At 37.2% G+C, this 24,152-nt stretch overlaps 1 protein-coding gene across 11 annotated transcripts in view; it reads right to left on the bottom strand.

The window, feature by feature from the left end:
- WDFY3 (WD repeat and FYVE domain containing 3) overlaps window positions 1-24,152 on the bottom strand; it is a 251,234-nt gene that overhangs the window by 163,717 nt on the left and 63,365 nt on the right. For 8 of the 11 annotated variants that reach the window (XM_044766252.2, XM_044766251.2, XM_070505450.1 and 5 more), the window contains one exon: window positions 22,184-22,283. The exons of the other annotated variants lie outside the window; for them this stretch is intronic. The gene's annotated coding sequence lies outside the window, so the exon portion shown is untranslated. The remainder of the gene's footprint in view (window positions 1-22,183; window positions 22,284-24,152) is intronic. 11 annotated transcript variants of the gene reach the window in all.

The raw sequence follows: 24,152 nt of genomic DNA, 5'->3' as shown, positions 1-24,152 counted from the left end.
TTTGTCTGCACTTTAATGTTTATATTTAAAGTATAATTCAGACCAAGAGCTGTCACCTTTAAAGTACTCTTCAGCAGTTAAAGAGTAGGAAAGGATAGGCGCTTTTCAGTTAAACCTGTGCAAACATATCCATATGAGATGGGTACCTTCAGGAGAAAGGCTCCTAACCCCCTTGAATCTTGAGTTTCTCTCACCTCTAAGATCTTTCCTCATAGCCTTTTTGTAATGCATACCCAAAATAACATCGTTTCTGTAAAGTGCCAAGCACATTAGTTACATTCAATAATTCTTTTTCTTTTCTTCCTTTAGCTTGATCATGAAACACTTAATTCCTTCTCTTTTGCATTTTTAGTTTTTAAGCAAGGAAGGAGAAGGAAATGTGTAAGCCCTTACAGCACTACGTTTGAGAGACTTACAAAATGATAGACAAAAAATTAAGGGACAATTTCTTAGTTGGATGCTCAATAATATAGAAGAGAGAGGAAAAATATAATAATAATGATGACAAATCATAGAATGATTATTTTTGGGGTAATGTTATTAGGGGTTTTCAAAATATTTATAAAGGTTATTGTGTAGAAGAACTAGTTTTCTAACACAAAATCTATTTTGTTTCACAAGAGAAGCGTTTGTACTGCCAACAGGGGGTTATTTAAATAGCAGTGAGATAATTACTGCACTGAGCCCAGACAGTGTTTCTTATTCTAATCTCTTGCATTAGTGCTTGGAAATCCCAGGCACTTTAACCTTCCCCTCCCAAAATCCTTGAAATAGTTTGTCATTACTTAAATTATAGAAGGGTATAGAACAATAAATAGACTAAATTTTAAAAACATATTTGTCAAGTAACTAGCCTTTGAGTAGCTCAGCTAAAACTGAAAATAGCTTTCCTAACTCCTTAATTCCATGAGAGAAGAAATAAATAGCTCACACATGGCTAAGGGAAATCTTATGTTTCCTCTAAGAATTATAAGTAATTCCTCAGGTTTTTAATTTTTTCTTAAACTTTCTAGGGAAAAATGCTATTTTTCCTTACACTGTGAAGGGTAAAGGCAAACCTTCTTCCACTTTTGAAGAATGAAAGCAAAACTGTGAGAGGCTCCCCAAGAACCGGGTATATAACACATACAATCTAACATATACATTGAAAAGGAACTATAAACACAGTCCTGAATTAGAAGTTAAATTTCTACCTGCTGAAGCATTAAGTTTTTTGCCTTTCAAGGACAGTCATTATCAGGTTTAGCCTCATATATGAGATACTAAGATCAGCCAACTCATTTATATGGCAAAATACAACTAATTAAGATCTATTCCCAATATCCCCTCACCCTCCCACCCCATCTGTGAACTCATCATCCTATACATACACTGAGCAGGACAATTTCTCAAAGCATCTTTTCAGTGTGCGTAATTTTTTCTCTTCATAGATGAACGCACAGTCCAAAGCCCAAAGCCACTGGTCTCCACTTAAAGAATACTTCACTGAGACAGGCTTCCCAATCATGAGGAGTCACTGATGACATCTCCCGACACCCTTCCTGAACCCCTCCTCTAGGGCCCCACTGCTGTTCTGGGAGCCCAAAGGCACATTTGATGTTATAGCTAAGTGGCAGTTAGGTTATTTGATATGATTAATAGAGTATAATTAAATTATACTACGGAATCAACTTTTGTAGGCTGACCTGAGATCCCCAGCATTCCCTGAAAGTTAATCTTTATACGAATTGTGTTCAAAATTTTGTATAAAAGAATTTTTGTAGCACAGTGCTTCTGTAATTTGTGACTCCCTAGTACTGAGATATTTTGCATTCTACACATCTCCACTAACCTCTAGTTCAAGTCACTCAGCTCTGTGATCGTGTCTCAGTATCCTCAGGGGATGGCGCAGGGCAGGGGAGACTGAGCTCAGGAGGGACATGAGTGTTAGCGGCCTAAAGCTTTCCGGGCCACATCCTAGACCTGTTACCACCAGCAATTCTTCCACTGCTGAAATATCAAGTTCCAAAATCTCACTCTGAGATCATAACCTTCAATCCATTCACCTTTCTTACTCCCTAGATCTGGGTTTTAACTGGAATTGCTTATTCTTCTTGACTTCTCCCAGTTCTCCTACTCGTCAGCAGAGATCAGACCATGTCTAATCTCTTCACTGACGTTCTCAGCTGTACCTTGACTTCCCCTGCACTCCTGGCCTATACACATTCCCAACCAGGATTCACGCCTGGATGAATTTCTAATTTTGGGTTGCTGGATACTGTGGAGGAAATTCTACAATTCTGCAGACTGGTTACAACATAAATTTATAATTTTCTAAAATTAATATTTGCATAAACAAAAACTAATAATTCCAAATGGATTAAAAATCTACATGAAAACAAACAACAAAATACTGGAGGCAAATATAAAAGGGCATACTTATAATTTAGGGTAAATTCTTCTTAAAAGGAAAAAAAAGATGGATTTATAGCTAAAAATACCACAAAGTTAAAAGACAAGCAACAAATAGGCAAAAATATTAGCAACACTTATAACAAAGTATTAATAACTAGAATGTCCACAGAACTCTTAAAATCAACAACCCTACAGCAAAATACGAATGGAATAGAAATAGACTATTCCCAGTAAAAATACTACACATATGAAAGGCAACACAACACATTTATAAAAAGTACTTAAAATCTCAAATAATTGGAGAAATGCAAATAAAACAAAGTACAACTGTTTACTCATGAGTTTGGCAAAAACTAATACGATTTATAAAATACATACAAAGTAATAGAAACAATGCAAATGTACACACCTTGGTGATTAGAATAAAAATCAACAGTCTTCTTTAGGGCAATCTGACAGTATCAACATACCTACTCTTTCATGTAGTAACACCTCTTTCAGGAAGCTATCCTACAGCAATACTCACAGTACATGGGGGTTCATAGTAATCCTCCCTGATCCACAGTTTTGCTTTCTGCAGTTTCAGTTACCCAAAATCAACTGCAGTCCAAAAATATTAAATGGAAAACTCCAGAAATAAACAACTCCTAAGTTTTAAATTGCACGCTGTTGTTCTGAGTAGCATAATGAAATCTCACAGCATCCCTCTCTGTCCCATCCAGGATGTGATTCATCCATGCTGTATATGTTCCTGGTCATTAGTCATTTAGTAGCCATCTTGGTTATCAAACCGACTGTTGTAGTATCACAGTGCTTGTGTTCAAGGAACCCTTATTTTACTTAATAGCTCCAAAGCACAAGAGTAGTGATGCTGGCCATTCAGAGATGCCAAAGAGAAGCTGTAAAGTGATTCCTTTTAAGTGAAAAGATGAAAGTTCTCAACTTAATAAAGAAAGAAAAAATCATATGCTGAGGTTGCTAAGATCTAAAGGTAATTTTTATTATAGTATATTGTTATAACTATTCTATTTTATTATTAGTTATTGTGTTAATCTCTTACTGTGCCTAATTTATAAATTAAACTTTATCACAGGTATATATATATGTATGTATAGGAAAAAGTATAGTATATATAGGGTTTGGTACTATCCACAGTTTCAGGCGTCCACTCGGGGTCTTGTAAGTATCCCCCATGAATAAGGAGGGACTACCGTAGTGCATTATATGTTGTTATAATTGTTTATAATAATGAAAATTTGGAAATAGTCTAGCCCTTTAACAGATAAATAGGTAACTCTTGGTACATCTGTATTATGGAATAATATAGTTCTTAAAAATTAAGAGGAAAAAAAGAAGTTAAACTAAAAAAATCACGGTTTCAGCACCGAAATGTAAAGAGCTTAGAAGTCATCACTTTTCTTCTTACATAAGAAACAGATGACTAAACTGGAAATCAAGGACTTTCCTTAAACCCGTCAGAGAACTGAGGCTGCAGGGCAAAACAAGCCCTGAAATCTGGAGAGACAAGCGCATCTAGAGTCACAGCTGAAATCTGCTTACCTGGAATACAAGCCCCTGGAGCCAGAAACCCGTAGGAACACTTAAACAGGAACTGTGACTGATTGCTGAAGGCTGACAGGGGGCTAGCATGAGCGGGAGAAACTCCTGGGGGCCACAGTCTTAGCGCCCTCATCACAACTTTCTTGGGTTGCACCTCCAGGAACCCCCCCAGATTCTCACAGAGAAGATCAGAAAAAGATTCCCTCCTCCCGGATCTGGAGGAGGGAAGAGAAGACTGATCATTGAGAAATTCTCCCGGAGCCTCGTCTCTTCTGAGGGAAGGGCATTTCTCCCACCTAAGGGGGTAGGGGGTAGGCAGGCAGTGGAGGGAAGAGGCAACAGCCTAGGAGAAACACTTGCGAAGGTCACAGCCCAGACTCACAGGACCACTAAAACACAGATGTAATCATAAGATTACCTCTTCCTCTTTTCCACACATGACAACCACACCAACAAGGCTCTACAAACAATCGAAAGGAAATGCTAGAAATCAAAAGCACTGTAACAGATATGAAGAATGCTTTGATGAGCTCAACAACAGACTGGATACGGCCAAGGAAAGAATCAGTGAGCTTGAAGATAAATCAAGAGGAACTTCTAGAAGAAGAAAGAGAGTATGGGGCAGCAGCAAATTTGAAGTAATAATGGCTAAGAACTTTGCAAAATTAATGACAGACACCAAACCACAGACGGAGAAAGTTCAGAGAATATCAAGCAAGATAAATACCTAAAAAGACTACACTTTAGGCATATCATATTCAAACTGCAGAAAATCAAAGCTAAAGAGACTCTTGAAAGAGGGTAGGGTGGGGGAGGGGAAACACCTTACCTAGAAAAGAACAAGGATAAATATTACAGTGGGCTTGTTATCCAAAACAGGCAAGGAAGAGAAAAGAGGGAAATAGTTAAAGTGTTGGAAGAAAACCCTACCAGCCTAGAATTCTACATCCAATGAAATTATCCTTCAAAAGTGAAGAATAAAGAATTTCTCAGACAATCAAAAACTGTGGGAACTTACTGTGAGAAAACCTACTCTGCAAGAAATATTAAAAGTTCTTCAGGGAGAAGAAAAATGATATAGGTCCAAAAATTATATTTACATAACAAAAAAGTATTCCAGAGAAGGAATAAATGAAGGTAAAATAAAATCTTTTATTATTCTGGGGCCGGCCCCGTGGCCAAGTGGTTAAGTTCACGCACTCTGCTTCTGGGCAGTCCAGGGTTTCGCTGGTTTGAGTCCTGGGCGCAGACATGGCACCGCTCACCAAGCCATGTGGAGGTGATGGCCCACATAGCACAGCTAGAAGGACCCACAACTAAGAATATACAACTATGTACCAGGGAGCTTTGGGGAGAAAAAGGAAAAATAAAATCTTTAAAAAGAAAAAAAAAATCTTTTATTCTTCTTAACTGATCTAAAAGATTGTATTTTAAAGTAATAATATTAATAATGCATTGGGTGATTACAGTTTATGAATTAGTGAGATGAATGACAGCAATGTCATAAGAGATGGGAGGGAGGAATTGAGACACTGCTATAAGATACCCACACTACACCTCAGTAATAAAGTGTTATTTGAAGGCACATAAAGATTACTAAGAAATGTACACTCCAGGGCAACCACTAAAATTTGTTTTTAAAAAGTTTAATTGATGCATGAAGAGAGCAGATAAAAGGAAATCATAGAAAATACTCACTTAAAACAGAGAAGGCAGAAGGGGGTGGGCGGAAACAAAGAACAAATGAAACAAATAGAAAAGTGACAAACATGGCAGATATTGATCCAACTATATCAATAATCACTTTGTATGTGAATGGTCTAAATGCACTGATTAAAACACAGAGAATGTCAGAGAGGATTAAAAAACACCTCTCAACTATATACATCTACAGGAAAGCCACTTTAAATAAAAATAATCGGATAAATTAAAAGTAAAGCAATGGAGGACAATACACTATGCTAACTCCAATGCAAAGAAAGCTGAAGTAGCTATACTAATTTTAGACAAAACAGTCTTTAGAACAAGGAAAATATCAGAGATAAAGAGGGGTATTACATTTTGACAAAGGGGTCAATTCCCCAAGAAGACAACAATCCTTAACATGTAATGAGCCTAACAAGAGTGTCAACCTACGTGAGGCAAAAACTGACAGAACTGAAGGCAGGAGGAGACAAATCTACTCTTAAAGCTGGAGACTTCAACGGCCCTCACACAATGATTGATAGATCAAGTGTGCAGGAAATCAATACAGATATAGTTTACTGAACAGTGCTATCAATCGACTAGCTCTACAGTTGGTATTTATAGAACACACCATCCAACAACAGCAGAATATACATTCTTTTCATACTTACATGCAACATTCACAAGCTAGAGCACATACTTGGCCATAAACACACCTTAACAAATTTAAAAGAAGAGAAATCACACAAAGTATGCTCTCAGATCACAATGGAATTAAACAGGAAATCAGTTACAAAAGATAGCTGAAAAGCTCCAAAAATTTGGAAATTAGACAACACATATCTAAATAACACATCAGTCAAAGAAGTGTCAAGAGAAATATAAAAACATTTTGAACTAAATGAAAACACAACTTATCAAAATAGATAAAATGCAGTGAAAGCTGTTCTTGGAAATTTGTAGCACTCAATGCTCATACTACAAAAGAAGAAAGACCTAAAAATAACCTAACCTCTCACCTTTGGAAACTAGAGAAAGATGAGCCATTGAAGCTTAAAGGAAGCAGAAGGAAAGACATAACAAATCAGGACAACAAATCAATGAAACTGAAAACAGGAAAACAATAGAAAATTAAGAAAACCAAAATCTGGCTCTTTAAAACGATTGATAAAATTAGTCTAAGTCTCACTGCCACATGACTGGTGACCTGTCTTGGGTGCATCTTCCCTACAGCTCCTCAGTTTTCTTCTGAAAAACAAAATAGATACACACCACTTCTCTGATTTAAAACCTCTGCTGATTCCCTGTTGCCTAAGAATAAACTGAAGCACCTTAATCTAATACCTAAGTTCTTAGACACCCTGGCCCTATTGACGTCTCCAGCCCCATCTCTTACTAAGCCACCTCTTTCACTCTGAATTCTGCTACCCTGAAAGTACCTCGGAGCCTTGCTGGGATCTTTAGCCCTCTGTGTATGGGCGTCTGTTGTTCTCTCTGCCAAGGATGCCCCCTCCTCCACTTTTCCGAACAGCTAAGCTCTAAGGTCAACTTCTCAGAGTAGTCTTCCCCAAACCTCCAGGCAGAGTTTGTTGTTCCACCCTAGCACTTTAGTTATAGTCTGTTATATAATATCATCTTTAAGAGAGACAGCACAGCATAGTGGTTACAGAGCCTCTGAAACTAAGTGCCTGCGTTTGAATCCTAGCTGCACCACTTACCAGCTGTGTGACCTGAGTAGGTCAGTTACCATCTTTGTGCATCAGATTCCCCACATGGAAAAAGAAAGTAACTACCAGAACCTTCCTCAGTGTCGCAGTGTAACTCACCAAATGAGTTACCATGTGGAGAGCACTTAGAGTAATATCTGGCACAAGTGCCCCGTAAGGGACAGTTATTATTACTGTTCTGCTACCGTAACAAATATACACCAGTAAGTGGTTATTTACTCCTATTAACTTCTGATTTCCTCAATGGTGGGAACCAAATCTTATCTAACTGTGTATCTCTAGTTCACAGTAGGTGATGGGTGAATAAATGTTAAAAGAATGACTTACTGTCATACACCTCGTATGCAGTAGCATCAGATTTTATGTCCAGATAGTATGAATTCTGGATGTGCCAGTTTTACTATTCCACACAAAAAATTACATATTACACATAAAATTTTTAAAAACTTACAATCCTAGTTCTTATCCTATAGAAAGTCTCCACAGTTCGTAAATATCAAAGTTCTTAAATATCTCCAGAAAAAATAATCACATTAACAACCATTCATTCTAAATTGAAAAGTTACCAACTTGCTTAACTAAAGATCATTTCTTTCTGCTTAATTATCACTATTTCTCATTAAACTACAAATTTCCTGAAAGCCAGCTGTGCTCTCCAAATCCTTAACACCTAGCTGAGGATTTAGCACTTAGTAGAAATGAACAAATGAATGTAGGAGTGAATCCCATAGCTTTAAGGGCAGGGACAAATTTCAAGGCTCCTCATTATCTGGTCCATCCTAGGTTAACTCTATTCATCTCCCACTTTTCCACTTCACCCCACCCATCCTTTGTCTCTGCAGGTCTCCGTGCTGTGCCTTCATACACTCTGAACCGTCTCCTGGGGGGGCCTTCTCCTCCAGCTCTTACACATTTAGCTAATTACTAACCATCCTTTATATCTCAGCTCAACTGTCCCTCTTCTAGAAAGCATTCTCTAACCTCCCAGTTTGATAGAGATGCTCCCTTCTTTGTTCCCATACACTCCTGTGCATCACTTTATCATAGCGTTTCTCACAATGTTATCTAATTGTTATTTTGTCTGTCTTTTTCCCACACTGAACAAATAATAGGAGATTACAGAAGGCACAGATAAGAGGCAGGCAATACATGATTAATAAGTGATCAATAAAAGTTCAGAAGATGAATGAATTAGAGGCAGCTCAAGCCAAAGATAAGTTCAAGTGATTTAAAATAGGCCAGAGGGGAGAATTTTCTCTAAATTCCTTATGTGTTTATTTCAAAACAAGAAGGCTTGGAAGACACCTTTATTCTTTATCATTTATTTAAATTCAGTTTTATACTTGAAAAAGTAATAAACCATTACCATATGACCACTTTCATTCGGAGGTGTTGGGTACCGTCATAGTGTATTTTTTTAATATATTCAGGGAAAACTGGTATAAATTCAAAAACTAAGAACTATGAATGTGAAGGCAGGGGCAGAAGGAAAAAAATCATTACTAATATTTAGATTTGGTTGGTAAGCAGATGATGACAAAACAAAACACAATAAGCCAGAATCCTCCACAGGGAATTGATGCATCAACAACATACTGAGGACCAGGAACATCCAAAGAGTTGGCTTACCATTATCAATAACAAACCATTACCGACTGGTCTGGAATATATGGTGTGATCTAAAAGTGATGAAAGGAAAATGACAAATGCAAAAGACTGTGCAGGATTATATTAGTAAAACCTCACAAATGAAAAAAGGAATAAAATAAAGATAAAAATAATGCTAAAGTAAATGTTGGCTTCTTGACATACTGATTGTACACTAATGAAGGTTTTAACTGTGAATTCTTATACTTTTATTTTTCTCAAAACATCAAAATTTATACATTCAGATAAATTTTGCTCTACCTATTAGATATCTTAGAATGCTATGTACACATAATGATGCTGACACAGTTCAAAATACTTTTTTTAATTCCTCTTTAAAGATTGCTTTCATAGCATTTTATAAGCTACATCTAAAATTCACTGTCATCATATACCATTTTTACCAAAAAATGGAATTACCCAGCTTGCTCATTTGTCTTAGTTTTCAAACTTCCTCCAAATAACTTTTGCCTATTACTAAATATTGAATCCTTTCAAAAGACTGAAAATTCTCCACTAATAACCAAAAGAATGTATTGCAGACTCTGCAGATGATTATGAGAAAAAATTCTAAATAGATGTTGAGCAATGGCAGTGTTGAAATTCAATTGCTTTAAATGTCTACTATATGCAAGGCACTGTGGGAGTACCAAGTCCACTTTTTACCCTCTTGATGGCCTGGCTATATTCGTTTTTCTAAAATTCCAAACAGGTCAGTTTGGAATTCCCTTGAAAGTGACACGATCACGGGGGCTGGCCCCGTGGCCGAGTGGTTGAGTTCGTGCGCTCCGCTGCAGGCGGCCCAGTGTTTTGTCAGTTCGAATCCTGGGCGCGGACACGGCACTGCTCATCAAACCACGCTGAGGCAGCGTCCCACATACCACAACTAGAAGGACCCACAACTAAGAATATACAATCACGTACCGGGAGACTTTGGGGAGAAAAAGGAAAAAAATAAAATCTTAAAAAAAAAAAAAAGAAGTGACATGATCACTTGCAATGGGACAGAGTCAAAACTCTTCGCAAGGCCTAAAAGGCTCCTCCAAATCCACTGTGAATCTAATTTTGAAGCTCTGTCTTCTGCAATATCCCTCCCTCATTCTACACTCAAACCACACCAGCTAACCGCTGTTCCCTTAGACAGGCCACGCCATTTCACACCCTCGATGCTTTTTCCCCACCGTCTTTCCTCTGCCTGAAAAGGCCTCTTCAGATTTTTTTACTGCCTGGCAACCTATCATGAACTTACTTAATCGTAAAACAATTTAAACACATCCCCACAGTAGCAACTTGATCATTGAGTCAAAGAAATATTTATCAAGACACTCCCCACCCACTTGAATCTCTCTCTTTTCCAGCCACCAAGCTCTGCTTTCAGTAGCTTATATTCACCATGTCCTCGCCACCAAAGCAATTAAGACATTTATTCGGAAAATGAAACTTTTTAAATATTCAGAAGAAAATGGTGGACAATATCTTTATAACCTCAGGGTAAGGAAGAATGTCTTTAAAAAACAAAAAACTACATCCGGACAAATAAAATTGATCTTATCAAAATTTAAACCTTCTGTACATGAAAAATCAGCAGAAAGAAAGTACACACAAGCCACAAAGTGGGAATGAAATATCTGCAACACCTATAATGAACAAAAAAATTAGATCCAAAAGATCAAAATATGTAAAGAACAGCGACAAATCATTGAGAGGAAAGCAAACTACCCAACAGAAAAGTGGACAAAAGACAAATAGGCCTTTCACAGAAAAGGAAAATGAATGACCACAAATATAGGAAAGGCTGCACCATCTCGTCAATAATAAAGGAAAGGAAAATGAATATAATTTTCCGACAGCTCTTTGCTCTCTGTTGTACGAACATTTGTTCACTTACCCTGTGTGTATGTCTGTGCCATTTTCTATCACCCACCCACCCCAAATCCACATCTACTCATCCTCATCTCCTAGAAAAGCATGCACAAGTATCCACATCAAGCCTCCCCATCAGGGTTGTGCTAATAGTCAACAGCCAATAACCTAGTCTGATCCCATCTGAGACTATTTCTCAATCCACCACAGGTACAGTTTTTACTGGGATGTACGGAGGGTCTCTCCAGTGAACAGACAGCTCCACCACCATTCCTTGAAAATGAACCTAGCGTGAGGTCAGTGACCTATGTTTTTAATATTTAACTGTTGCCACAGTACCTGACATCCTGAAGAGATTAATACTCTATCTGGGAAACCTTCCTGTTGACACCTTACTGATTAATTTTTCCATAAATTCCCCTATCCACAAATTCACTTAATGGAGGTATATGAATGAAAACAATTAGGAAACTTATGAAATCCTTAAAGACAGATATTTTAAGATATAAAAGGTGGTACTGATAGGAATCTTAAGAATGAAAAAATTACTTGTTACTGGATATAATCTTTTGCTAATCAGAGTATTATTGTTTTCCTTATAATTTTTGCATTAGATATTCTACAAATGAAATATAAAAATGTATTTACATTCTCATAGCTAAGGGGGACATTCTCACTAAAGGGGTTTAGGGATGGGAGTTGAAGAGTGAACGGGTAGAAAGGGAGGAGAAAAGAATAAAAAAAACTACATTTCTCTATCATTCCACCATACCCAAACATAAGAAGGATTCCCACAAATAGCCATGTCCTAATTACACCATTTCACTGTTGATCACATGTAGACTATTTTAAAAAATGCCCTCGGGGAAGAATGAGAGGAGAAATGCTATTCTTATCAGTTAGCTATTTTATTTAATACATTTTATAAATCCATCTGAGATACTGACAATAATATTTTAAATATACTACCTTTTATTTGGGGGAAATAAGTTACTAAAGTGATTAACTTTGCAAAGTACAACACAGTTTACCATATTTTTCTTATAATAGTTCCATCCTGCTCTTAGAAGGAATGCCATGTAACAAGATACACAAAATACTACCTGGCACAGACCCCCTGGTGGTGGGGAGATGACTCTTTGCTAGGTTTATTTATTTTTTTAACATTCCATCATAAAGCTTAACTCTCATTATTTTGAAAGACATTCTAAAAAAGCATCGAATTTTATTTCAGGACCAGAGGATCAAGTACATTCAGCTGTTATTCTCATTCCGCTTGTGTCCTTTCAGGGTTACAATCAACACCTCAACTAGAGCTGGGACAAGGGTAAAGGCTATACAACTGAAATCTCCTATTCAAAACTCTGCTAGCAGGGTTAGCATTTGGAGGTTAAAATTAAATACATAACCTATTTATTTTATCTCAAATGTCTAGGCTTTTGAATCCAACTGCTTAAATAAAATATATAAGCTATAAGAAATAAATCTTTCCACAAATGAAGGGTATAAAGTTGTTTCATTTTGTTACCTAACTTGTCCCTAGAAAGTACACACAACATTCTAGAAATTACAATTTGGATTGAGCAAAACTTTCTAGATAGGGAAGAGGGGCATGCAAAGACTTGCAATTCAAGAAAACATAGATTACTTTCCAGTTTTTCTTTTTGAAATTACATAAAAAAAGTTATTCTACAGTCAAAACAGTCATGTGAAGACACTGTAACTGACTTTGGTTTATGCATGCATTTTCGTTCCTAGTAGAACATATACTAATTCATTCAAAAATCCTGAGAGCTACATCAACTCTGATTACTTGAAATGTTTGGTCTATTTTTTCAAAGTAATCTATTTCTACAATGAAACTTGCTAGTATTTATCCAGGTTAAAAAAATCCCTTCATTTCTCTTTAATTTTTGAATGATTTAAACATTTTATACCACTTAATATACTCTCAAACTTCAGACAAGATAACAACGCATTTAATTTCATATCCAGAGTTCTCCTAAAAAGCAAAATTTAATATTTTAATAAAGTGGAAAAAAAAAACAGAGACCCATGAAGCAATTATATTTAATTATACTTAAGGAAACAAATTTAAAATTCTAATACAATTATATTTAAAGAAACTGATCAAGAACTTCCAAATATATTTCAAGGATCATAATGGTAACTAGTTAAAGTGTTAAACATGACATAAAGGTCCTTAAGGAAGGAAAGAGGTAACAATGAATATAAAACTTGAAAATTAAATTATATAACTTTTAGATTTTGAAAGTAATCCTCTACCAAACTATGCTAATAAAACCAGTGGCTGAGGGGCCAGCCCAGTGGCGCAGCCGTTAAGTTCGCACGTTCTGCCTCTCAGCAGCCTGGGGTTCGCCAGTTTGGATCCTGGGTGTGGACATGGCACCACTTGGCACGTCATGTTGTGGTAGGTGTGCCACATATAAAGTAGAGGAAGATGGGCACGGATGTTAGTTCAGGGCCAGGCTTCCTCAACAAAAAAAAAAGAGGAGGACTGGCAGTAGTTAGCTCAGGGCTAATCTTCCTCAAAAAACAAAACAAAACAAAACAAAAAACCAGTGGCTGAGAGACATAAGAACAAACACACAAAGGTGCTGCTGAGAGAGCTGAGGTGCTGAGATGAGAGAGCTCAGAAGCAGACCCATATATGTACTGGGAACCTAATGCTAATGATAAAGGTCCCAGGGAAGGGTGCGATGGTTTGTAGGTGGTATTGGGAAACTGATTCATCCTTAGAATAGAATAAACTAGACTCCTACTGAAAACCACATACAAAAGGTGGGCTCAAGATGGATTAAAGATCCAAAAATAAAAGGTAAAACTATAAGGTTAATAGAAGAAAATATATGAGGATATCTTTATGAATCAGGTAAGAATATCTTAAGCATAAATTCAAAATCACATACCATATGCAAAAATAAAATGAATGTGATTCTATCAAAATTAAACATTTTGGCTCAGCAAAGAACATTATGAACCAAGTAAAAAGTGAGACAACATGATGGGAAAAGATATTTGAAACATCTAAAACTGCAAGGATTATAATTTACAAGGAATTACCAAATCAACAAGAAAAATATAGCAATCTCAATGAAAAAAAGAGAAAAAAGAAATGAACTAGCAACCGGAAGGCCACTGAATATATCAAGAGATGTTTTTAATTTAATTAGTAATCAAAGAAAGGCAGATTAAAATAAGGAAATGCCACTTTACACCTATTAGAATAGCAATAAGCAGAAAGCTGGAAAATGCCCTGTATTCTTCGACACGTGGACCGGACCCACTGACACAACTGGTAGAGGATTTACAGGGCAATTTTGTATTACTCAGAATCTTCCATTCTACTCTTCAGTATAAATCCCAAAGAAATTCTTATGGGTAATGACTTGTAAATAGATATTTACTGCACTGTTATCTGTGGTAATTGGGGGCTTGGAGGCTATTTAGAGTCCATCACTGCCCATCACTAAGAAAATGAGTAAGTAAAACAGGGTTGATGCACAATCATACACATTCATTTAAAAGTATATATTTCACATACAGGTTGCTTAAAAACATAGTAATGAGTAAAAGGAACTAAGAAATAGAATCAAATATATATTACAATAACGTTTCTTACAAATTAGAAATACATGCACGCAAAACAAATATTTTGCAAGAACACATAATCCTCTGATATTAAAAAAAAATTCCTTAAAAGAAACTTTACCTGCTCTGCAAGTAACAAGAAAAAAACTCAGATGTAGGAATATTTAGCTCAAAGCTTTCTAAAACACATTTTAAAAAACATTGGTTTTTTTACAATGGCACAAACAAAATAAAGTTCAGATAGACTTCTCCACCCTCTAGGGGAGGAAGGAATGACTCTCTTAGCCACTGATGATAATTTGGTACGTATAATAAATCTTGAGAGAAACAGGACCTGGCTCACACAGGGAAGAGCCAGACCAGTCAACTTCCCTCAGACTCAGAAAGATTTCCAGTATCAGAGAGGAAAGGGGAAATAAAACTGGGTTCTTTATCACATCAAAATAAATTGTGCAGCTTTTAATGACAAAATAAATCTAAGCTTCTTCCGAGCCTCAGACAAGCCTACCCATCCACAGTCTCTAACAACAAAAAATGACATTGGGAATACCAGGATGGTTCTGTAGCATTTGATAATCCAGATTTGGCTTTTCAAAAAGAGAGCAACTTGTTGTTAGTATTTTGGAGTCATTGCAACTTTGGCCTAATCTTTCATTCTTTCTATGGCTATATAATAAGAATTATGGTTCCTAATGATGACTTTTGCACTATAATATTCTGAATCAAGAGTAAATTATAAAATGTCAGCCATGGTGCTAGGTAGATCCTCGGGATACAGTGGTGAATATCAACCACCACTAGTCCATGTGGCACTTACCACTTGTTATGAAATAACAACTCTTTTACAATAGACACGATATCTGATCTTATGGAGCTTCGGGTCTTGGTGTGATACAGGCAACGCCTGTTGTACTAGGGACGCAAAGGCACCGGGGAAAAGTACAGAGGGAAACCTACGGTAGCCGTAGGGAGGCAGGGCTGTGGGGAGGAAGAGCAGCGGGGAAGATAAGTGCATTTTTCAAAGATTTTCAACAATAGAAGAAAATGGACTTCACTGGCCTATCCGTAGACTACCCTAGCCAATCAGGTTTTTGCAGCTTTGTTCCCTGCATATGTTAAGCCTTCACATGCAAACTTTTCTACACATTGGTTTGTAATCAGTTTTTCCAAGTGGAAAACACTAGCCATTCTGTCCTGGAATCATTTCAAGAGTCTAAAGGGATAGCATCAGCAATTAGTAGCCAGGCTGGAGTTGATCCCTAAGGAACTCTTGTTTCCTGCCTCTGCATCAGCTTTTGCCTAGGAAATACAGACTTAAGATCCACAGCCAAGTACAATACTAGGTATTTTCACATAAATGTACTCATTTATTTCCTACCACAAAATGGTATAAGGCCTGCATGACAGGGAAGAGACTGAAGTTCAGAAAAGTTAAAGCAATTTGCCAAAAAGATCCAATAACTAGCATTAGCTGAAATTTGAATTCAAGACACATAACTCCAAGTGCAGCGCTTTTCCCATTAAACCGAAGCTGCCTCTTTGTCTTTAGGAAAAATTTTGTTTCTGAAAGCAATTGTGATTTTATTTTCTAGCTGTTCCCAGCAACGACAGGACTACTTGTTTGGACAAAATTATCCAAGTACTTTTGTCCCCACGAAGTTAGAAAAACACAAAATCCATGTTTACTTTGCGTATCTTGCACCAAGGGTGTAACCAGACTGGCAACAAGAAATATGATTCATGAGTAATATCTTGGCAGAGAATTCTTCCTATCTCTTGATCCATCTGACACAGAAGGGAAATGTCACATACACCTAACTACATTTTCTTTTCCTTTGAGTTTCCTGATCTCCTTAGTTCAAGTCTTCGTTAATCCTCACGCAATGCACTCAATCATATAAACCCCAAATATGGAATAATATGCAGAATATTAAGGAAATAATTTCCTGGAAGAATTCGTCAAGAAAAATACAAATAAAAATATGATTAGCAATTAAACACAACAATGTATTACGTAATTTAACATGTTCTGAGCAATACTTTTCATTAAAGAGAAAATAACATGAGATAACCTTAGAAAAAATTTATTCCAACATCAATAGAAACTATTCATTTTATTCTTCTGTGAATAAAATAATATACTTTTATATTATTTTTATAAAATGACCACTTTTTATTTAAAAGAGAAGCTCAGGTTTCATGAAATATTTTCCCTGTATATTCATTATAAATGTAAATGTAAACGGTTTCTGCCTGTCTTGTGTTCTTTACCTTGTGCTTAGGCGAAGCTAAGTGGTGTGCTGGATCCAGCTCTTACCAGCTCATGAAAGCTGACAGCTAAACTTTCAGAAATTGTGGAGAGCCAACTGTCAAACCATCAATAGTATGAAACCTGCCACAGTAGAGGATTTACACCAAAGAGATCAACACATACTAAAAATCAAGGTTTCTTGGGGCTGGCCCCCTGGCATAGTGGTTTGGGTCTGGCACTCTCCACTTTGGTGGCCCAGGTTCACAGGTTTGGATCCTGGGCATGGACCTACACCACTAGTCAAGCCGTGCTGTGGCAGCGACCCACTTGTAAAGTGGAGGAAGACTGGCACGAGTGTTGGCTCGAGGTTAGTCTTCCCGTAGCAAAAGAAAAGGAATACTGGCAACAGATGTTAGCTCAGAGCAAATCTTCCTCACCAAAAAAAAAAAAAAAAAGAAATCAATTTCCGTTTTTTTCCCTGAATAGCTGGTTGTTAAACATTTATCAGCACATCACTGTGCTTAGATCTCACTAGCACTTCAGAAGCTTCTGTTTTATTTACTTCATTATGTCTTTTCTTTTTCTCTTTAAACTCTGATTTTGTGTTCTTGTGTCTAAGGACTACCCTTAAAAATATTCAGACTTAATCTCAAACAGGATATTATGACTAAGAATCTAAATTAAAAATATCCCGTCACTAAAATATTTTCGCAGGCAATGTTTCTCTGAACCCATGTCTGACTGGCCTGATTTAGCACAGTCCACTCCTTCAAAGGCCAAGTCCCTACTCCACGTGAGGTTGCTAAGACCAAATGGTTATTCCCTGATACAAATATTTTGCTTGAAGCTTATATACGTGTTCCTCGTAAAACATAATGGAATATAATATCAATACTAGATCAATACTAAAATTTCTAGAGTCTTTGTCTAAGAAAGCAATTAATTATACAGTGTTGCATATTCACACAGATCTTTTGCATTAAATATGAATCAATATTATGCACAAAAATAGAGGATAAAATCTATTAGTCTGCTTTCCTGAAGAAGAAACAAAACTGAGAGGTTGTGACTTTTGTAAAGGCAATGAGAACTGAATTAGACAATGTTTAAACGTTCTCAACACGTGAAGTAAAGTTTCTGGTTGGATTCATGCAAATACTACCTTACCGAGATAAGCAATAGACTAGCAAGTGTAGAGGGTGGCAGTAAAACGGGTCTGGAGTCAGGCAGACACGGTTTCGAAACTGTGTTCCTCCACTCACTGTCTCTAGGACCTCAGGACAGTAAATCAAAGCACCCTAAGCCCATTTTCCACCAGCGCTGGGCAGCACGGCTATAGAGCAAACAGCAATAGAGGCAGCTTCTGGAAATGGCAGTGCGTGTGTATTCTGGAGCAAGGGTTGGCAAACTTTTACTGTTAAGGGCCAGATAAATATTCTACCACGTGGCTTCCGTTGCCACTACTCAGGACTGCCAACACAGTGTGAAAGCAACCACTGACAATAGGTAACTGAATAAGAGTGTCTGTGTTGTAATAAAACTTTATGCATGGACACTGAAATTTCAATTTCACATAATTTTTAGGTGACACAAAGCATTATTTTCCTTTCATCCAAGTAAAAATGCAAAAACCCTTCTTAACTGGAGGGACATACATAAACCGTTTGGGCCAGATTTTGCTTGCAGGCCATAGTTTTCTAATCCCTACAACCATATCCTGATGCACAGAGAAGGCAGCAGCTCGCCTGATGGCCTAGCTCTGTGGTACAGCACTGGGAGATGTTCGTAAGAGGTCAACCAGGAGCCCAACATCTGTTTCTTCAGCCTTTCACTTCCCTCGGTAAGCCATGAACACCCTGTAAAAAGTATCTTCCTGCTTAAACTGGCTAGAATGGATTCTGTTCTCTGCAACCAAATCCCAACTGACCCATCGTGCTACTACACATTCTTTAATATCAAATTTTTAGTGTTCAAATGGTCAATTATTTCATAAATGTCATTATTTTTTATAGATATTTTATATGAATAAGAATCAAAATAAGGACCAATTATTGCTATTTGCTGATGTCTCTTAAGTTTCTCAACATGGATCTCCCAGTTTATACAGGGTACAGGAATTAATTCTATGTTTCCTACTAGAAGACCCACGTGTTCATTTGCTTGTTCAATAATTTATTCAACAAGTATTTATTAAGCAACCACCAGGTGCCAGGCAGTGTTTTAGGTACTAGGAATACAGAGGGGGGACAAAAGTCTACTAAGTATACATCCTCTGGGAGCTCAGATTCTAGTGGGGAAGACAAAAAAAATAAAGAAATCAGTATACAAGTCTGGTGTTGAGATGGCTATGAAGAAAAATTAAGTAAGCTTTGAAAAGAGAGAGTAAGCTTTGAAAAGAGAATGTTCCCAGGGTTGTTGTTTGAGTCTGCACGGGAAAGGAATGCTTTTCTAAGGCGTTAACACCAGAATAGAAACCTGAATGAATGAGGGAGCAATCTGTAAGAATTTCTAGGGGAAGAATTTTCCAGGCTGAGGGACAAGCAAAATCAAAGGCTCGAGGAAAGAACGTGCTTAGCATGGTTGAAGAACTGTAACGAAGCCAGCATGGCTGAAGCAGACAGAGAGAGGGCGAAAGTGCTAAGCTGTCGATTGTCGGCACTGTGATTCAGTGCTGACTTCTCTCCAGTTCCTTTGCATCAAGTAATGCCAAGACGATGGCTCTGTACACCACGCCTCCACTCTGCGGCTGCTTCTGACTGTTTTCTGCACAACAACGTGCATCTGCGTCTTTTCCTGCAGCCTCACCTTCCTGCCACTCTGTAGTCCCCATAACCACCTGTTTGGGAGAGCCCTGGGCTGTGTTTCAGAGGGCTGCACGCTCCCTCAATTAGTCCTAAAGCTCTGGCAGCTCTTCCTGCAGTCTGAGGCTTGGAATTGTGGTTTTCTCTTCATTTTACTAAAGTTAAAAGATTTCTTCTCTATTGTTTATTCTTCTGGTTAAGTTCAGTTAGCACTAGGGAGGAGAATAGAACACAAATGTCCTACTCAGCTATCTTTAAATGGAAATCCTTTACCTTTTCTACTGTAGATAAATTTAGGCACCCATTAAGAGTACGTACAGATATAGAAGAGTCAAACTTAAGTTTTTCAATCCCTACATTTTCTCTTTCGATCAACAGATTTTTCTATTTGAAAATCTGAAAAATTGTAGACTTCTGAGATCTATAAACTGATGACTCGTTTAAAAAAAAACTACCACAGAATCCATTTTAAATGTATATTAAAGTATCTAAAAGGAATATAAAATTGGAAACTACAGTAAGTTTCTGCCATGACCCTTCTATTTAAGCTAAGAAATGATAAAAGGCAAATAGGTATCACTATCCAAATGAATATGCAGGGAAAAGACAATAAGTAAAACATGTTAAATAAATAGCATTATTACTTTCAAGAACATAAGATCTGGTTATGTTAATAAAGGCTTACTTTGGTTTCTGCTTTAAATAATATTCAAAATGTCTTATACTCACTGTATAAATGATTTGCATGAAAAGTATTCTTCTGAATCATTTAAAGGTACTTTAAAAATCTCAGCTCTTTTAAATGGGTAAACATCTTCCTCAATCTCAGGTATAGAATTTAGTAAACCCTTCATAAATGTACATTTTAGTTTAGCTCTTCCTAAATCATCAAAAACAGTGATTAACGAGTTTAAATGATTATAAAACAAGAGTACCAAAATTCTGTTACGTGTTAATGCTTATTTCCTTGTACATTTACCACTTTTTACATACAGGTGTTAGCAATAGAAAGATAAATAGATCACCTTCTATCCTCTAGGGGCTCATAGTTAAGCTAAAAGATATTACAGAAGTAATGTGATAAGTGCTATAGTAAACAACAATAAATAAGTAAACAAGATGCTATAAGAACACACAAGAAACATTTAACTATCAATAGAGAAGGTGACATTTGAACTAAGTCTTGGAAACTGAACAGTTCATTTAGCTGACAATGGGCAATACCTTATTTCTAGCAAACAGATCATATGTATACAGAAGAGAAGGCACAAGATATGCTGCTGGGTCCTGCTTGTAGTTTGGCATAGTTGGAGCACAGGGTGAAAGCTGGAGATGACGGGCTTGCTTAGAATGGGTAGACGTGGGCAGATCATAAAAGGCCTTAAGTATTAGGCTAACAATAAACTCCTAATAAGGAGGAGAGTAATATTCCTAAGCATAGTGTGAAGTGGGGAATGGATATTTTAATGATCTTCAGTGATAAAACGCAGGGCCAGTGGAGGTGGGTGGGGGGAGAAATAGTATGGGAGAACATGAGAAATGTCATCAACTCAGGATTAGCCATCTGGGAATGGGATGTCTTGCAGGATTGAGGGGAACAGATGAAGATGACTAAGACTTCCAGCCTGAGTGACTGGAAGAATGGTAGTGCCATTAACTAAGCTAGGAGATAGAGTAAAGGAATAAGAATTCGTGGGAAAGATAAAAAGAGACAAATTTGGCCCTGGTGAAATAAAAGGGTCATAACAAAATGTAAAACAAAATGAAAACCCAGGACTTGCATTCAGGAGAGGAAAAAGTAGATGTATACACATAAATAATACATCCAAAACAATAAGTAATGTATCAAATAATAAGCAGAAATCTTCAATTTCAATGACTGCGAGGTTTTCCATTGTTCCAAATAGAAAAACCTATAAGCATATTTACAAAACTTTAAAAAAAGGCATTTTTACAGATAGAGAAAGACAATCTCTGTATGACTCCACTTATATGTGGAAGTTAAACACGTGGACAAAGAGAACAGATTAGTGGCTATCAGGGGAAACGGGGGGTGAGGGGTGGGCACAAAGGGTGAAGGGGTGCACCTACGGTATGACTGACAAATAATAATCTACAACTGAAATTTCACAAGGTTGTAAACTATGATAACCTCAATAAAAACTAAAATAAATAAAATAATAGAATAAAATAAAATGGTAAAAAAGGGCATTTTTAGCTCTTGGAAAGATTTTTTGAAATTTAATATATGCATGGGGTTTAAAAAAAATACTGAGAAGAATATAAAGTAAAATTAAGTATTCTACCACTGGGCCCCAGCTGGCCTCCCAGAGTCAACCATTGTTACTAATTTCTTGAATATCTTCGCAAAGATATGTTATACGTGTATAAGCATAGAGATGTACATATAATATGCATGTTCCTTTAAAGAGCCTATTAAAAATAAACAATTTGAGAAGGTACATTTTGTATTTCCCAAATATGATATTATAATTATCAAATTTATAAGGGAGGCACTAAAGATCTCGTCAATTAAAAAAGGCATTTCTACTCAAGAGGAACTTACAATCTTTCACCAATAAATTGAATAGTAGTAGAGATTAAAAGCAAACCCCCACTAGCTTCTCTTCCCATACACTGACCTTTAGAGAACTCCTTGGATAACAGGTTCTGAATGTGTGAGCGCAACAGGGCCCATTCCCCTGACGGTATTTTACTCAAGACTTGAAATCTGGGCTCCAACTAGAAAGAGGGAGGGAAAGATTATGAATTAGTCTCTAATTCAGAATATTTTACTCAACACACCTAGCCTAGGTCCACTAATTTTCCCATACATGAGGGATTTTCAACCCTGTTTGGACATCAGAATCAACCAGGAATCTTTAAAAAAAGATTCCGATGCCCAGGACCAACCTCATTCAAATCAGAATCTCTGGGGCTGGAGACCAGACATTGTCTTCACAGTTTCCTCAGTTGAGTCTATCGTGCAGCCAGAGTTGAGAACCACTGCCACAGAAAGGTAAGATCAGATTTCATGGAGGTTACCCTTAACCCTTCTATCTTGTCACTAACAATGTTCAAGTATGGGAAATGCACTTTTAAAATTCTTGGGCAAATGTGGCTCTAAATCATCAGTGTTCCTAACGCAGGACAAAGTGACACAGGAGATCCTGGACAAGCTTAACAGCCAAGGACAAACCTGCTCTAGAGACTGGATTATGGAAGAAACAGAATCAAACGCAGGAAATGCCTTTAAATCTCGCTGAATTACAGGAGTTACATACTTAGAGACAAACAAACTGTACTTAAGTTTAATAACTGAACAGCCAGATACAATGACTACTGCTTGACTGCAAAAAATGAGAACCAGGGGGCTGGCCCCGTGGCTGAGTGGTTAGGTTTGTGCGCTCCACTTCGGCAGCCCAGGGTTTCGCTGGTTCGGATCCTGGGCATGGACATGGCACCGCTCATCAAGCCATGCTGAAGCAGTGTCCCACATGCCACAACTAGAAGGACCCACAACTAAAAAAAATATACAACTATGTACCAGGGGGCTTTGAGGAGAAAAAAGGAAAATAAAATCTTAAAAAAAAAAAAGAGAGAGAACCAAAGGAAACAAATTAAACTCCCAAGAAGTGGCATAATCAGCCTCTTTTAGAGGGATTCTGACCTAGGGCATGTGGAAGAGCTTAAGCCTGTGTTGTACAACACAGCAGCCACTAGTCACACGTGGCTACTTAAACTTAAATTCAAGTTAATTTAAGTTACATTAAATAAAAAAATACAGTTCCTCAGTTGCACCAGCCACATTTAAAGCGCTCAATAGCCATATGTGGCTACTGACTACCTTATCAGACAGAACCAAGAGAGAACATTTCACTGTCAGAAAGATATATTGGACAGTGCTGGTTTGGGGTAAATGAACCCCTGAAACTGCATATTAAATCTGTGGATATACATATATTCTAGGAAAATGGTTTACGACTTTTATTTGATTCTCAAAGGAGACCATCTATGATTCAACTGCCAGTGCCCAAGTGCACAGAAGGTAGGAAAGAGCTCCTTTTCTAAATAGTTATCTCTTATAAGAAGCATATATTAATAGTAGCACTTCCCACCCACAGACATAACCTTTCAACCATCACATCAAGACCGGGGGACTACGGTTAGCACAAAATATTCTTCCACGTAAGTGACACTGTCATGGTCCTGGGGCTTCACTGCTTTTTCAGAAGAGCAAAACTAATTGTAAACCATAACCAGGAGGATATACCTTCTTTGCTTTATTCACCATCTCAACTTTGTTAGCTAGTGGTATATCCAAGATGCTGCACCTCAACCCCAAGTCATTGCTTTTGTGGCAAAGGGAATCACAACAATACTACCTACAGAAAGCTAATTCTCCACTCTACAGACAAAACAAACACAAACAACAGCTTCCAAAAGCAACTGTGGCTCCTTCGAAGAACTCGAAGGACAAGGGGATAAACCTAAGATTTAATACCGAACCTGCCATCAGGAACTTACACCAATAGTCAATGATCTCCTAGGTGAGTTCTCATTATGGATAGACAGTCCGGATAGACAGTTTAGCATGGAAAAACGAAGAAA

The sequence above is a fragment of the Equus asinus genome, chromosome 3 (assembly GCF_041296235.1).
Source record: "Equus asinus isolate D_3611 breed Donkey chromosome 3, EquAss-T2T_v2, whole genome shotgun sequence".
NCBI classification, from domain to species: domain Eukaryota; kingdom Metazoa; phylum Chordata; class Mammalia; order Perissodactyla; family Equidae; genus Equus; species Equus asinus.
Note: the sequence above shows the minus strand (reverse complement) of the source record. Positions and strands in the feature narration are given on the sequence as shown.